Genomic DNA, 15,212 nt, shown 5'->3' on the forward strand with positions numbered 1-15,212 from the left:
AAGACTCGACGTTCGCGGTTGAAAGCTTGCTTAGGATGTGTTTTTGTTATGTAGTTCACTTGTAATTAGGATTAGGATTAAGAGATAATCCTATATCCTAGTTAGGGGCCAACTGGGCCCAAAGTCAGATATGGTTTGGGCTAAAATTAAGCCAAACCAGTGAAATCGGAGAGCCAGGCGGTGGCACCGCCCAGCACCCGAGAGCTGGGCGGTGACACCTCCTTGGCTGGGCGGTTGCACCGTCCAGCACCCGAGCGCTGGGCGGTGGCACCGCTTGGCTGGGCGGTGGCACCTCCAGCATTCGGGAACCTAAAGAGAATTCAAATTTTGGAGCCCAAATTTGAATCCTCTTGAGGCCTATAAATACCCCTCAAATCTCAGCTGAGGTTACAACTTTTGAGAAGCATTTTGATTGAGAGAAAAGTCTTAGAAAGTCTTAGCAAGTCTTGTTTTCAATTTGCTAGAGAGTTCTCCTCCTTCTTTCTTATTGAAATTTTGTAAGAGGTTAAGCTGTTTGTAAAAGGTTGTAAGAGGGGTATTGACCCTTCCATTTCAAGAGATTTGCTAGTGGAAGGTGGGAGCCTCATCGAAGAGGGGCCTCGCAAGTGGATGTAGGTCATTTGACCGAACCACTCTAAAATCGGCGTAATCTCTGGTTTGCATTTCATTATTGCTGTTTACATTACTGCAAACCTTCTTACATGCTTTAGTTCCTTATTACCTTTACTGCGCAACTTCAAGAATACGCTTTCAAGTTAAGTCTTTCAAGTTTCATTCTTATCATACGAAAGATTTTTCTAAAACCGAAGTTTTAATCCGCTGCACTAATTCACCCCCCCCTCTTAGTGCCGCTCCGATCCTAACATCTTCTTCCATATCTTCTTCTTCATGTTCAAGGCTCTCTTCTAGATGTTCAATGACCTCTTCTTCTACTGGTTCAATCATAAGAAGTCTACCTTTTTTACAACGATGCTCGCAGCTCCACGGCTCGTCACAATGCCAACATAACCCCTTCGCAGATTGCTCCCGAAGTTCTTCTCTTGTTAACCTTTTCGGTGCAGGGACTCGGTTGATAGTAGGGGGGGCTGAGGGCTTTAGTATTGTAGGTCGTGGAGTGATCCTAGTCCTCCGGGCTTCATGGTTCAATCGTTCCTCTTGAAGTCGTGCGAAAGAGATGGCTGCCATAAGCGTGTATGGTTGTCGCGCCTTAACTTCTCCCCGGATCTCCGGCTTTAGGCCCTCAATAAAAGTCCCCAATAACTGTTTTTCAGCCCAATAATGAGTTTGATTAGATAACCTTTCAAACTTGGTTTGGTACTCCTGAATGGTAGAGTTTTATCGGATCTTTGCTAGTTGTCCGTCAATGTTCTCGTAATAAGTTGGTCCGAAGCGGATCAGTAGTCCTTCTTTGAATTGTCGCCATGAAAGGGCTCCATAAGTGTGTTCAAACCAGTCAAACCATTGTATGGCATCCCCTTCAAGATGTATAGCTGCAATTTCCACCATGGATGCATCCGTAGTTTTATGGTACCGAAAATATCGCTCCGCGCACGAGATCCAACCAATTGGGTCTCCTTCTTCCCATCTAGGGAAGTCCACTCTCATGCGCGAATAGTTGGGGTCGGTCATAGAGGCTCCCCTCTCTTGGAAGTCATCTCTTTGGGCATGATGTGATTGGTTAGAGCTCTCTCCTTGATGTGATTTCTTCGGGCTTGGTGGTCGGCCCAAACTGAATTCGGTAAGGAGAGTCCGAATCTTATCCTCCATTCGTGCCTCAAAGGCTTCAAATTTAGCATTGATTGCCTCCTCATATGCCATAGTATATGACTCCAAATCTGTGATGTTAAGATCTCTCTTTTGTTGACGGGTCAAAGGCATGTATAGGTTTGATAGAAATCAATGAAAGTTTGCTACATAATTGTGTTGTCTTATAAGAGCAGAATTATCGTCGAAGAAACAGTGGTTTCTCGACGAAATCTCCACAAAAAATTTGAGAGATTTGAGGAGAGAGTTGATAGCAATATCTCAGTTTATATGACAGCAAGGATGTCCATCAAGAAAATTTCGGCAGTAACAGCAAGAAAATTGGTGTAAGTTGCGATAGCAGAATTCTCGTCGAAAAATTTCAGCAACTTACGATGAAAATTTGCAGCAATATAGGAATGAAATTTTTTTTTTCTTTGGATTTTCGGATAGGGATAAATAAATTGCAGCAGCAGTAAGATAGGAAACCAGAACCTGTTGCAATTCACGGGGAGATCAAAGGATGATCTGCGGTGGTGGAGATGATGGTGGAATTCGACGACGATCTTTTAAGCAATTGTGGGAATTGCTTTGGATGGTTGTGGAAGGTTGGTGGATGATTGTGGAAGGGTAGTGAGACGCCAAGAACGCTGCTCTGATACCAGGTGTTAGAACCCTTGCAGATTCTAAACTTGGGGTTGATCTCTTTAGGGGATCGACCTCCTTGGAACTCTATAGGGGTTCCTCCCTCCAAGTTGCTGCTCAAAGGCTGCAGAAAAGATTCATCTATTGCTTAAGAAAAGAGAAGGAATACATGGCTATTTATAGGGCTTCTAAACCCTAACTCCTAATATAACTCCTACTTAAGACTCTTACTTCTAACCAACTCCTAATATGACTCCTACTCAAGACTCCTATTCCCTTACAACTCCTAATTCTTCTCTAAGAAAAACCTCCTAACAGAATGTCCATTTCAATTAGGACTCTGCTAGTTAGAGTCCTAACAGAGTGTCCCTCTCTATTAGGACTCTCCTAACTAGAGTCCTGACAGAATGTCCCTCTTAATTAGGACTCTCCTAGCTAGAGTCCTAACATTTTGATGCCTCAAAATAAGAAAGATCTCTTTCAGATGATTCATATGCTCCTCTTCGCTCTTGCTGTACACCAATATATCATCAAAATAAACTACAACAAATATTCCAATGCCTGGCTTAAATATGTGATTCATAAATCTCATGAAGGTGCTAGGAGCATTAGATAGCCCAAATGGCATAACCAACTATTCATATAAACCTTCTCTAGTTTTAAATGCTGTTTTCCACTCATCTCCGGGCCTCATTCTTATTTGGCGATAGCCACTTCTCAAATCAATTTTTGAGAAAATACAAGCACCGCACAATTGATCAAGTAAATCATCTAACCTTGGAATAGGAAAGCGATAGTCCACTGTGATTTTGTTGATGGTGCGACTGTCCATGCACATTCTCCAAGAACCATCCTTCTTAGGCACTAACAAGGCAGGAACCGCACAAGGACTCATGCTCTCCCGGATTAACCCTTTTTTAACCAATTCATCAACTTGCCTTTGAAGTTCTTCATGCTCCTTGGGACTCATTCTATATGCTGCCTTATTAGGTAGAACAGCCCCCGGAATAAGATCAATGTGATGCTGGATATCTCTCAAGGGTGGAAGGCCATGTGGAATCTCTGCTGGTATAACATCTTCAAACTCTTCCAACATTTGTTTCATGATTACGGGTGTCTCCTTGTGTTGTTCATTTTCTTCTACTACTAGTAAAGCCATAACATGACCATCCTTGTCTAATTCACCTTTGCATTCACCATACGACATAAAAGCGGTAACTTTCCTCTTTGGTGCAGTGATTTCAGATGGTTGTAATGGAGCTAAAATAATCTTCTTTTCATTCACCTTAAAAGAATAAGTATGTTTGTAGCCATCATACAACACCCTTCTATCATAATGCCAAGGTCTTCCCAATAGCAAATGACAAGCATCCATAGGAGCAACATCACACCATACTTCATCTTTATAATACTTGCCAATAGAAAATGAAACTAAACATCTTTTAGTTACACTGATGTCATTTCCTTTTTGCAGCCAACATAACTGGTATGGATGTGGATGAGGGATGGTATCCAACTTTAGCTTCTGCACCATCTCTAATGATACCACATTCTCAAAGCTGCCGCTGTCGATGATCACCAAACATACTTTGCCAAGAGAAGTGCATTTAGTGTGAAACACATTTTTCTCACCCAACTTTCATCGTCGGCCACATATGACACTTGTAAACTACGTTGTAATACAATAGACAAACCATGATCAGCATAAGTAATCTCTTCCTCATCATCATCGTATTTTGGTTCATCATCAGCTTCATCTTCTCCTCCATCACTATGATCTTCAACCAAAGTTACAATCCTCATATTTGGACAATCCGAAGCAATATGCCCAAAACCATGACATTTGAAGCATTTTCGGCCACTTGGGGTAGAAGAATTAGGTGTTTTTTTGTTGCCAGCAGACTCTTCACCCTTTTCTTGCACCTTCGATATCACCTTGCTTTGGACAGTAGGCTTGGAACTTCCTCCTTTTGTGTAGCCTTCTTTTGAGCCATACCGAAAACTCTTTTCAAACTTCTGTTGCTTTTCAACTTTTAATGCCAGCTTGCTTACATCATTTAAAGACCAATATGGTTGTAGCTGAACAACTTTAGCAATCTCATACTTCAGACCTCCAAAGTATCTTGCAATTGTTTGCTCTTCCGGTTCCACAAGTTAACTGATACCGGGGAGGGTACAAATGCAGAATGGATTTCGAAAGAACATCGATATAACAGTTATTTAGATAGAAAATGTCACAAAAGGCAAGGAACGCACTTTTGAAGAAACTTCGGTAAAATGAAATATAGCTCACCACCAAGTTTAAAAATCAAAAACGATACAGAAGATCACCACCCTAATGATAATAAACAAGGATACAGAACTGAAAGCAAAAGACTCACCACTCAAGGACGCATCCAAGAGATATAGAGTTTAAAAGAACACTCCAAGAGAGCTTCTGTCAATATCCTTAGTTTTCTGAACCCTTTCTAAGCCCTAAACCCCAAAATAAATACTAGTGCATGAAACAACCCTTCATGCATAGGAAATTTTGAAATTAAGTACTTTACAGCTGCCAACCAACTCCATTAATGTATTCCTTAGCCATGAAGAAAAGCACCATGATACAGCTTTACAACTGCCAACCAACTCCACTAATGTATTCCTTTGTGCAGGGAATATGCTGATGAGCTGTCTTATCTGAGTAGGCTGAGTTGAAGATTATGTAGCAATATTGATGGCTGAAAAAAATATTATATTATCAGTATGGTCCATATGAGCAGATTGTAGCAAATTAGACACTCCCGTGTCATCCCCTGAGCAGCAAAAATGGGTAACCAAACTTCTTGGATTTGATTATGAAATTATTTACAAAAAGGGGAAAGAAAACGTTGTTACATATGCACTCTCATGGCTACCTAAACAAGCTAAGGTTTCAGCAATCTCCCTTCTTACCACCGATCTCCTTGAGGACATTAGGGAAGAATGGAAGAAGGATCCAGAGATCAGCAACATCATAAAAAAATTGGAGGAGGATCCAAGTGCAATAGCCCACTACACTTGGGATTCGAGGGATCTACGCTACAAAGGTCGCATTGTGCTTATACCTGACTCCCCTTGCATCACAATCATCTTACATGAAATGCACTCCATACCTTTAGCAGGGCACTCTGGATTCCTAAGAACCTACAAAAGAGTGAAGCAAAATTTTTATTGGAGAGGGATGAAAAAAATTATTGCTGAATATGTGGCACAATGTGATATATGTCAACAGCACAAGGGTGAAACTGTGGCAAATCCAGGGAAGCTACAACCACTACCTGTAACACCCCTCAATTCCGAATGTTCGTATAAATTTTTGGTGATAATGTAAGCATCTATTTTAATTGACAAAAGAAATAGAGTATGAATCAGAGGTAACTTATTTTTAAGATTTGGGAGATCTGTTCAAAAAAAAAAAAAGGAAAAAAAAGAAAGAATCTGAGGACCTATATGTAAACCCTAAGGACCTAATCGTGAATATGATAAAAACAAGGACTAAACTGCAAAATGCACCAAATGACAAATTCCACCGCTTAAGCCTCTCTGCCTTCGTTGTTAAGGAAGCAGAGGAGGCAGCTCGTGGGTGATCAGGGAAAGAAAAGAAGAAGAAGAAGAAGGAGAAGAAGAAGGAGAAGAGAAAGAAAATTTGGGGCTTTTAGGGTTTTTGCTTTAATCTTGTTACTTCGGGTCAAAATTTGCAAAGGCAAGTGTTCTAACCCCATCCTACATAAGTATTTGACTCTGTTTTTATGTTGATTCAAAATAAATTGGAAGATTTTTATTTAGAAACTGATATATTCCTCTTTGGACATAGAACTATGGATTCTGAAAGTTTTCGGTAAACTGACCCCTAAGCACTGCTTCGGCCCTAAGTTTTAGTACAGAATGAGAATTCAGGCAGGAACTATTTTTATTTGAAATTAGACTCGTATGTCTTTCTTTTGACACCGATTTGGTAGATTTTGGACACCGAATACTTACCCAAAAATTTGTTTCAAAAGAGCCTATAGACGCTGTAAAACAGAGTTCAAGACTTCTGACCTTTCGAAACTAAAACGCCTATAACTCCCTGTTGAAAATTCTGATTTGTACCAAACTGATTTTATTTGAAACTAGACTTGAAATCCTCTCTTTTGACATATAGTTTGAACATTTTGGAGTTCAATTGCTCATCCTATCGTCTGTTGAATCCGATCCTATAAAGTCTGCAAAACAGTGATTGTGATTTTGACCTTGTGTTACCAAATCAGAGGTAACTCTGTGTTGGGAGCCCTGTTTCATATGAAATCTGTTCCATCCGAATATAGATTGATATATGGTTCGACCATAGCCTTCTTATGGGTATTGGAGCATAATTGTTATTCTGAAATATTTGTTTGATGTGCCACTGGAATTCTGTCCGAAATCGAGCTTTGGTCGATTTCGCGTATTCTGTTCCATTTCCTTTGGATACTTGAATTCACCTAATCTTCTTATTGGAATTGAGCTGATTATGATTGTTTGGAATCCCTGTACACTCTTGCTTTCGTTTCTTTCCTAAAATGAATACTTTTGTGAGAGATTTGTTCCTTGCATCACATTGCTTTTGAAAAGGCACATGTACGTTTGGTTGTTCCGCGTGTGCTTCCGTTATATGCTACTTATTGTTGAAACTGCCTTCTTGTACTCTGGTGTGTGGGATTATCTGGACCTTTGCCAGAAATGGTAAAGGGTATGCGCTGATTTGCCCGCTATGTGGGGTCCCGCTATGTGGGATATTCTGGTATGCGCTTATTTGCCCGCTATGTGGGGTCCCGCTATGTGGGATATTGCTTAGAGCCTGCGATGCTCTGCCGGCCCCCTTTGACTTCACCTAGACGTGGGTGGATGGAGCTCCCAGACGTGGGAGACTTTTGTCAGGTGGTCATTCAGAAATGGATGAATCACATTCTGACTGAGATCCCACTACACCCTCTATATGTTTGATATGACATCCAGAGTTTTGGTGAGTTATTTCTGTTCGTGCTCTGGATAGTTATGATATGATTGCAATGTCAAGGACGACGTTTGAGCTTCTGTATGACATATGAGTTTGATATGCTCTGAAATGCTTCATTCACTGTTGATTTTGCTTCGTAATGTTCCATATGTCGTTGATGTGATTTGGAACATTTTAAATGCCATTGATAAGCTCCGATATGTTTCCTTTGTTTCTGATATGCTCCAATTACTCTATGCCCCATCTGTCAGGAACCAAATATGTATGATTAAAAAGGACAATTATGATTCTGCTCCTAATGATATTATGTATACGAAATCGTATATTCTGCTTCGTGTTTGAAAACTGCATCTCTTTGGAAATTGTACTATTTTGATATGGATATGTTAGTCACTTGCTGAGCTCTTTATGCTCACCCCATTTGTTGATAAATTTTTCAGGATAGCGTAACTCTTGCTTAAATGTTAAGAATGGGCTGAGGCAGCGGAAAGTTTAGAAGACGTTGGGCAGAACTTTTGTTAGCATATATGTAGTTGTGTATAAGCTACCTTGCATCTAATGAAATGTGACTATGAATCTAAACCTGTGGATTTTGTGTAAGTTAAAGGATCCCTCATGTATAGGGTTTTGGAATGTTAAATTAAATTGTGTAATGATATGAACTTATGGTAAATCGATGATTGTGGTGACTGCATAGATTTCCCCACTTGTGGATTTATGTTGTGGTTTTTTTTTTATTTTGATGAGTCGAGTTCAGATTGTATGAATTATCGAGTGATGTGTGCTATGTTTATGAATTGCACAGGGTTATGAATTGATAGATTATAGAAGTGAAATTTTTGATCCGAATGTTTTTCTTAGTGACCTCAAATGTGTGTTTGGATCCTGGGTTAGTTGTGGCGAAAAAATTTAAATATCATGGATATTTTTAGGGGCGTGACAGAGGTGGTATCAGAGCATGGTTTGAGGATCACTGGAATATTTGATATGTTGACGTGCAAAATATATTGAGGTCTAGTGAACTACAGTGATTGGTGAAAATTTTCTTTGATGTATTTTAGGAATCTAGGATGACGATGACATTTAGTCCTCCTACTTCATCTGATTTTGATTAATTAAGTGGGATGAAAGGGTAATCGGGGATATTGAATCAGAGTGGCGCAGCGGAAGCATGGTGGACCTAATTTCATTGGTGGTCGAAAAATGGATGATGCAAACAGAGAAGATATTTGATGTACAAAATTGTTCTGATGATCGAAAGATTTCTTTTGCTGCCTTATATTGGAAGTAGAGGCTGATCATTAATGAGAACAATGAAAAGAATTTTTGGAGATCAGTGACAAGAATGATAAGGACAAGTTTACCAAAAAAAAAAAAAATGATTGAAAATGAATCAGAAAGTGATAACAAGAGGGTCGAGACATTTGGATTTGAAAAAGGGAAGTCACCACAAAAGACTCAATCATGTGTGAATTGCAAGTTAAATTATGAAACAAGTTTGTGTTGGTGGGTGACTGGAGTCTATTTGTTTGTAGAAAGTTGGATCATAAAACAAAAGACTGCCATTTGAACAATAAGAAAGAGTCACTGCCTCATAAATCATCAGCCCATGTTAGGGTGTATGCTATCACTGAATATGATTCTAAAACTTCTGAATTAGTGATCAAAGGTATTATACATGTTTATGAAAGAATGCAAATATTTGTTTGACCATGGGTCCTATCTACGATTTGATTCGTAACATGTTGCCTATCACTTGGGTATTCAACCTAGACCACTGTATTATGTGATATATGTAAGTACAATCAATGGAGATTCTTTGATAACGAACTTGAATCTGGTCCTCTTGTCTGATTTTTGTTGGAGAACTTGAACTTTTGCTGATTTAGTTCTCCTAGAGATTTGGAGTTATGATATTATACTTGGTATGGATTGGCTATCTTCTTATCATACCAGTATGGATTAGTATATAACAAATGATCAATTTTTGCATATTTGATCAGCCGATCTTTTATTTTGAGAGTATTGGACATTATTTATCTCCTTGCCTAATGTATCCCAGGATGACTTGTTTGGATTACCTCCAAATATGATTTTGCTTTTGATTTGGTCCGTGGGACAATCCCAATATCTAAGCCTCTCTACAGAAAGATATCATTTGAGTAAGTGGAATTGGAAAAGCAACTACAAGAATTATTAAATGAGGATTTTATTTGGCTTAATATTTCATCATGGGGTGCTCCGGTGTTAGTTAAAAGATGGAGGGAATATTGAGATTTTGTATTGATTATGGACAGTTGAATCAGGTGACCATAAGAAACGAGTATTTTTTGAAGTAACGACTTACCTGATCAACTGCAGGGTGCACAAGTATTCTCTAAGATTGACCTGAGGTCAGGTTACTATCAGCTAAAGATCAAGGAGGAGGATATTTCAAAAACAGCTTTCAGAACTCGATATGGTCATTATGAATTCTTGGTGATGCCGTTTGGTTTGACAAATGCCCCTGCAGCTTTTATGGAACTAATGAATAGGATATTTCAACCGCTCTTGGATATCTGTGTAATTGTATTTATTGATGACATATTGGTGTATTCAAAGAGTAACCAGGAGCATGAGGAACACTTGAGTGATGTGTTGTCCATACTAAGAGAAAAGAAGTTGTATGCGAAGATCAGCAAATGTGAATTTTGGTCGAATGAAGTTGCTTTCTTAGGCCACGTGATTTCAGGGAAGGGTATATCTGTTGATCCAAGGAAAATAGAAGCTGTAGTTGAATGGGAAGTACCAACAAATGTAACAGAGGTTAGAAGTTTCTTGGGCATGGCAGGTTATTACAGGAGATTTGTGGAGGGATTTTCTCGAATTGCTCAACCTCTCACCAAACTCACTAAGAAGAATATGAAATTTGTATGGGGCGATGATTGTGAGCAAAGCTTTCAAGAGTTAAAAAGAAGATTGACTAGTGCCCCTATTCTCACTATTCCAAGTGGTAGTGAGGGATTTGTAGTTTATACTGATGCTTCAAGAAAGGGCCTAGGATGTGTTTTGATGCAGGAAGGGAGAGTAATTGCTTATGCTTCTAGACAACTTAAAGGTTATGAATTGAATTATCCAACTCATGATTTGGAATTAGCAGCAATCATTTTTGCTCTAAAGATTTGGAGACATTATTTGTATGGTCGACAGTTTGAAATCTTCACTGATCACAAGAGTTTAAAATATATTTTCACTCAGAAAGAGTTAAACATGAGGCAGCGAAGATGGATAGAACTTCTGAAGGATTATGATTGTGCCATCCGTTATCACCCGGGCAAGGCCAATGTTGTAGCTGATGCACTTAGTAGAAAATCTACAAGTTTTATGGCTAGTCTGGTCGTGAAGCAATGGAAGCTAATAGAAGAAAATTTTGATTTGAAAGCTTTGAGCAAAGAGCAAGACTCGATGATTTTGATGGCCTCCATTCAAGTGCAGTCTGATCTTATGCAACAAATTAAGGAGGGACAATTACGAGATCCACACTTAATCTACTTGAGGAGTGAAGTAGAAAAGGAATTGAAGCCACAATTTCAAGTTTCAAAGGATGGCCTATTGAGATTTGGGGAGAGAGTATGTGTACCAAATGAACTAGATATCAAGAATCAAATCCTAAATGAAAGTCATACTTCAAAGTACGCCCTACACCCAGGGAGCACTAAGATGTATAGAGATCTTCAAAGTTATTATTGGTGGGAAGGCATGAAGAAGGAAATTGCAATGTATGTTTCAAAATGTTTGATATGTCAGCAAATCAAAGTAGAACACCAAAGACCTGGAGGGTTGCTGCAACCTTTAGTTATACCTGAATGGAAATGGAAATGTATTACTATGGATTTTGTTTCAGGACTACCCAGAACCTCGAGGAAGCATGATGCTATTTAGGTTATCATTGATAGGTTAACAAAATCTGCACATTTCCTACCGATTAATATGACTTATTCGCTTGATAGACTTGCAGATTTATATGTCAGTGAAATAGTAAGACTTCATGGTATTCCAAAGGAGATCATCTCTGATAGAGACTCCAGATTTCTCTCTAGATTCTGGAGAAGATTGCAGGAGTCGTTGGGCACTAAAGTTAAGTTTAGTACTGCATATCATCCTCAGACTGATGGTCAGTCAGAAAGAACAATTCAAACACTTGAGGATTTGCTTAGAGCCTATGTTATGGATTGGAAAGGTGAATGGGATAAGGATATTTCACTTGTTGAGTTCACGTATAACAATAGTTATCATTCAAGTATTCAGATGGCTCCTTATGAAGCTTTAAATGGGCGAAAGTGCATAACACCTATATGTTGGGAGGAAGTTGGGGACAGAAAGTTGTTAGCACCGGACCAGGTACAAGAAACTACCGAGAAAATTCAAGTTATAAGGAAAAGGTTAAAAGCTGCTCAAAGTCGTCAAAAGAGTTATGCCGATAATAGGAGACGAGATATTGAGTTTGAAATCGGAGATTTTGTATTCTTAAAAGTCTCCCCTTCCAAAGGCATTATAAGGTTTGGGAAGAAAGGAAAATTAAGCCCAAGATTTATTGGACCTTTTGAGGTTCTTGAGAGGATTGGTTCTGTCGCTTACAGGATTGCTTTACCACCAGCATTGAGCCATGTCCATGATATATTTCATGTCTCGATGATTAGAAAGTATATGTATGACCCTGCTCACATCATTAAATATGAGCTGGTGGAGATCGATAAAGATTTATCCTATGTGGAAGAGCCTATTCAGATTATTGATAAGAAAGAAAAAGTCCTAAGGAATCGGGTCATTCCACTGGTTCAAGTAATTTGGAGACATCATTCTGGAGCGGAGACAACTTGGGAGCTAGAAGAGGAAATGAAAAAGGTGTATCCTCGTCTTTTCATCGAATAGAGGTACGATAAATTTAGAGGACTAAATTTTTCTTTTAAGGGGGGGAGAGTGTAACACCCCTCAATTCCGAATGTTCGTATAAATTTTTGGTGATAATGTAAGCATCTATTTTAATTGATAAAAGAAATAGAGTATGAATCAGAGGTAACTTATTTTTAAGATTTGGGAGATCTGTTCAAAAAAAAAAAAAAAAAAAAAAAAAAAGAATCTGAGGACCTATATGTAAACCCTAAGGACCTAATCGTGAATATGATAAAAACAAGGACTAAACTGCAAAATGCACCAAATGACAAATTCCACCGCTTAAGCCTCTCTGCCTTCGTTGTTAAGGAAGCAGAGGAGGCAGCTCGTGGGTGATCAGGGAAAGAAAAGAAGAAGAAGAAGAAGAAGAAGAAGAAGGAGAAGAGAAAGAAAATTTGGGGCTTTTAGGGTTTTTGCTTTAATCTTGTTACTTCGGGTCAAAATTTGCAAAGGCAAGTGTTCTAACCCCATCCTACATAAGTATTTGACTCTGTTTTTATGTTGATTCAAAATAAATTGGAAGATTTTTATTTAGAAACTGATATATTCCTCTTTGGACATAGAACTATGGATTCTGAAAGTTTTCGGTAAACTGACCCCTAAGCACTGCTTCGGCCCTAAGTTTTAGTACAGAATGAGAATTCAGGCAGGAACTATTTTTGTTTGAAATTAGACTCGTATGTCTTTCTTTTGACACCGATTTGGTAGATTTTGGACACCGAATACTTACCCAAAAATTTGTTTCAAAAGAGCCTATAGACGCTGTAAAACAGAGTTCAAGACTTCTGACCTTTCGAAACTAAAACGCCTATAACTCCCTGTTGAAAATTCTGATTTGTACCAAACTGATTTTATTTGAAACTAGACTTGAAATCCTCTCTTTTGACATATAGTTTGAACATTTTGGAGTTCAATTGCTCATCCTATCGTCTGTTGAATCCGATCCTATAAAGTCTGCAAAACAGTGATTGTGATTTTGACCTTGTGTTACCAAATCAGAGGTAACTCTGTGTTGGGAGCCCTGTTTCATATGAAATCTGTTCCATCCGAATATAGATTGATATATGGTTCGACCATAGCCTTCTTATGGGTATTGGAGCATAATTGTTATTCTGAAATATTTGTTTGATGTGCCACTGGAATTCTGTCCGAAATCGAGCTTTGGTCGATTTCGCGTATTCTGTTCCATTTCCTTTGGATACTTGAATTCACCTAATCTTCTTATTGGAATTGAGCTGATTATGATTGTTTGGAATCCCTGTACACTCTTGCTTTCGTTTCTTTCCTAAAATGAATACTTTTGTGAGAGATTTGTTCCTTGCATCACATTGCTTTTGAAAAGGCACATGTACGTTTGGTTGTTCCGCGTGTGCTTCCGTTATATGCTACTTATTGTTGAAACTGCCTTCTTGTACTCTGGTGTGTGGGATTGTCTGGACCTTTGCCAGAAATGGTAAAGGGTATGCGCTGATTTGCCCGCTATGTGGGGTCCCGCTATGTGGGATATTCTGGTATGCGCTTATTTGCCCGCTATGTGGGGTCCCGCTATGTGGGATATTGCTTAGAGCCTGCGATGCTCTGCCGGCCCCCTTTGACTTCACCTAGACGTGGGTGGATGGAGCTCCCAGACGTGGGAGACTTTTGTCAGGTGGTCATTCAGAAATGGATGAATCACATTCTGACTGAGATCCCACTACACCCTCTATATGTTTGATATGACATCCAGAGTTTTGGTGAGTTATTTCTGTTCGTGCTCTGGATAGTTATGATATGATTGCAACGTCAAGGACGACGTTTGAGCTTCTGTATGACATATGAGTTTGATATGCTCTGAAATGCTTCATTCACTGTTGATTTTGCTTCGTAATGTTCCATATGTCGTTGATGTGATTTGGAACATTTTAAATGCCATTGATAAGCTCCGATATGTTTCCTTTGTTTCTGATATGCTCCAATTACTCTATGCCCCATCTGTCAGGAACCAAATATGTATGATTAAAAAGGACAATTATGATTCTGCTCCTAATGATATTATGTATACGAAATCGTATATTCTGCTTCGTGTTTGAAAACTGCATCTCTTTGGAAATTGTACTATTTTGATATGGATATGTTAGTCACTTGCTGAGCTCTTTATGCTCACCCCATTTGTTGATAAATTTTTCAGGATAGCGTAACTCTTGCTTAAATGTTAAGAATGGGCTGAGGCAGCGGAAAGTTTAGAAGACGTTGGGCAGAACTTTTGTTAGCATATATGTAGTTGTGTATAAGCTACCTTGCATCTAATGAAATGTGACTATGAATCTAAACCTGTGGATTTTGTGTAAGTTAAAGGATCCCTCATGTATAGGGTTTTGGAATGTTAAATTAAATTGTGTAATGATATGAACTTATGATAAATTGATGATTGTGGTGACTGCATAGATTTCCCCACTTGTGGATTTATGTTGTGGTTTTTTTTTTATTTTGATGAGTCGAGTTCAGATTGTATGAATTATCGAGTGATGTGGGCTATGTTTATGAATTGCACAGGGTTATGAATTGATAGATTATAGAAGTGAAATTTTTGATCCGAATGTTTTTCTTAGTGACCTCAAATGTGTGTTTGGATCTTGGGTTAGTTGTGGCGAAAAAATTTAAATATCATGGATATTTTTAGGGGCGTGACACTACCCATACCAGACTCAGTATGGACTGACATCTCCATGGACTTCATTGAAGGGCTGCCATCTTCCAAAGGTAAAAGCACGATTCTCGTGGTGGTTGATCGACTTACGAAATATGCTCATTTTTGTGCTGTGAGAAATCCCTACACTACTGCTAGTATTGCCTAGATTTTCATAGAAAATATTGTTAAACTACATGGGATGCCAAGGTCCATCGTAAGTGATCG

General features: G+C 38.8%; 2 long non-coding RNA genes across 2 annotated transcripts; both read left to right on the plus strand.

Annotated features, from left to right (window-relative positions):
- Positions 1-5,765: 5,765 nt before the first annotated feature.
- On the plus strand, positions 5,766-8,081 carry LOC135613568 (uncharacterized). Its single transcript, XR_010487337.1, has 2 exons — positions 5,766-6,112; positions 7,828-8,081. It is a non-coding gene; the product is annotated as an uncharacterized LOC135613568 (long non-coding RNA).
- Positions 8,082-12,307: 4,226 nt separating this feature from the next.
- Positions 12,308-14,742, plus strand: LOC135615223 (uncharacterized). Its single transcript, XR_010487917.1, has 2 exons — positions 12,308-12,771; positions 14,487-14,742. It is a non-coding gene; the product is annotated as an uncharacterized LOC135615223 (long non-coding RNA).
- The last annotated feature ends 470 nt before the right edge of the window (positions 14,743-15,212 follow it).

Source organism: Musa acuminata, chromosome BXJ2-6 (assembly GCF_036884655.1).
Source record: "Musa acuminata AAA Group cultivar baxijiao chromosome BXJ2-6, Cavendish_Baxijiao_AAA, whole genome shotgun sequence".
NCBI lineage: Eukaryota > Viridiplantae > Streptophyta > Magnoliopsida > Zingiberales > Musaceae > Musa > Musa acuminata.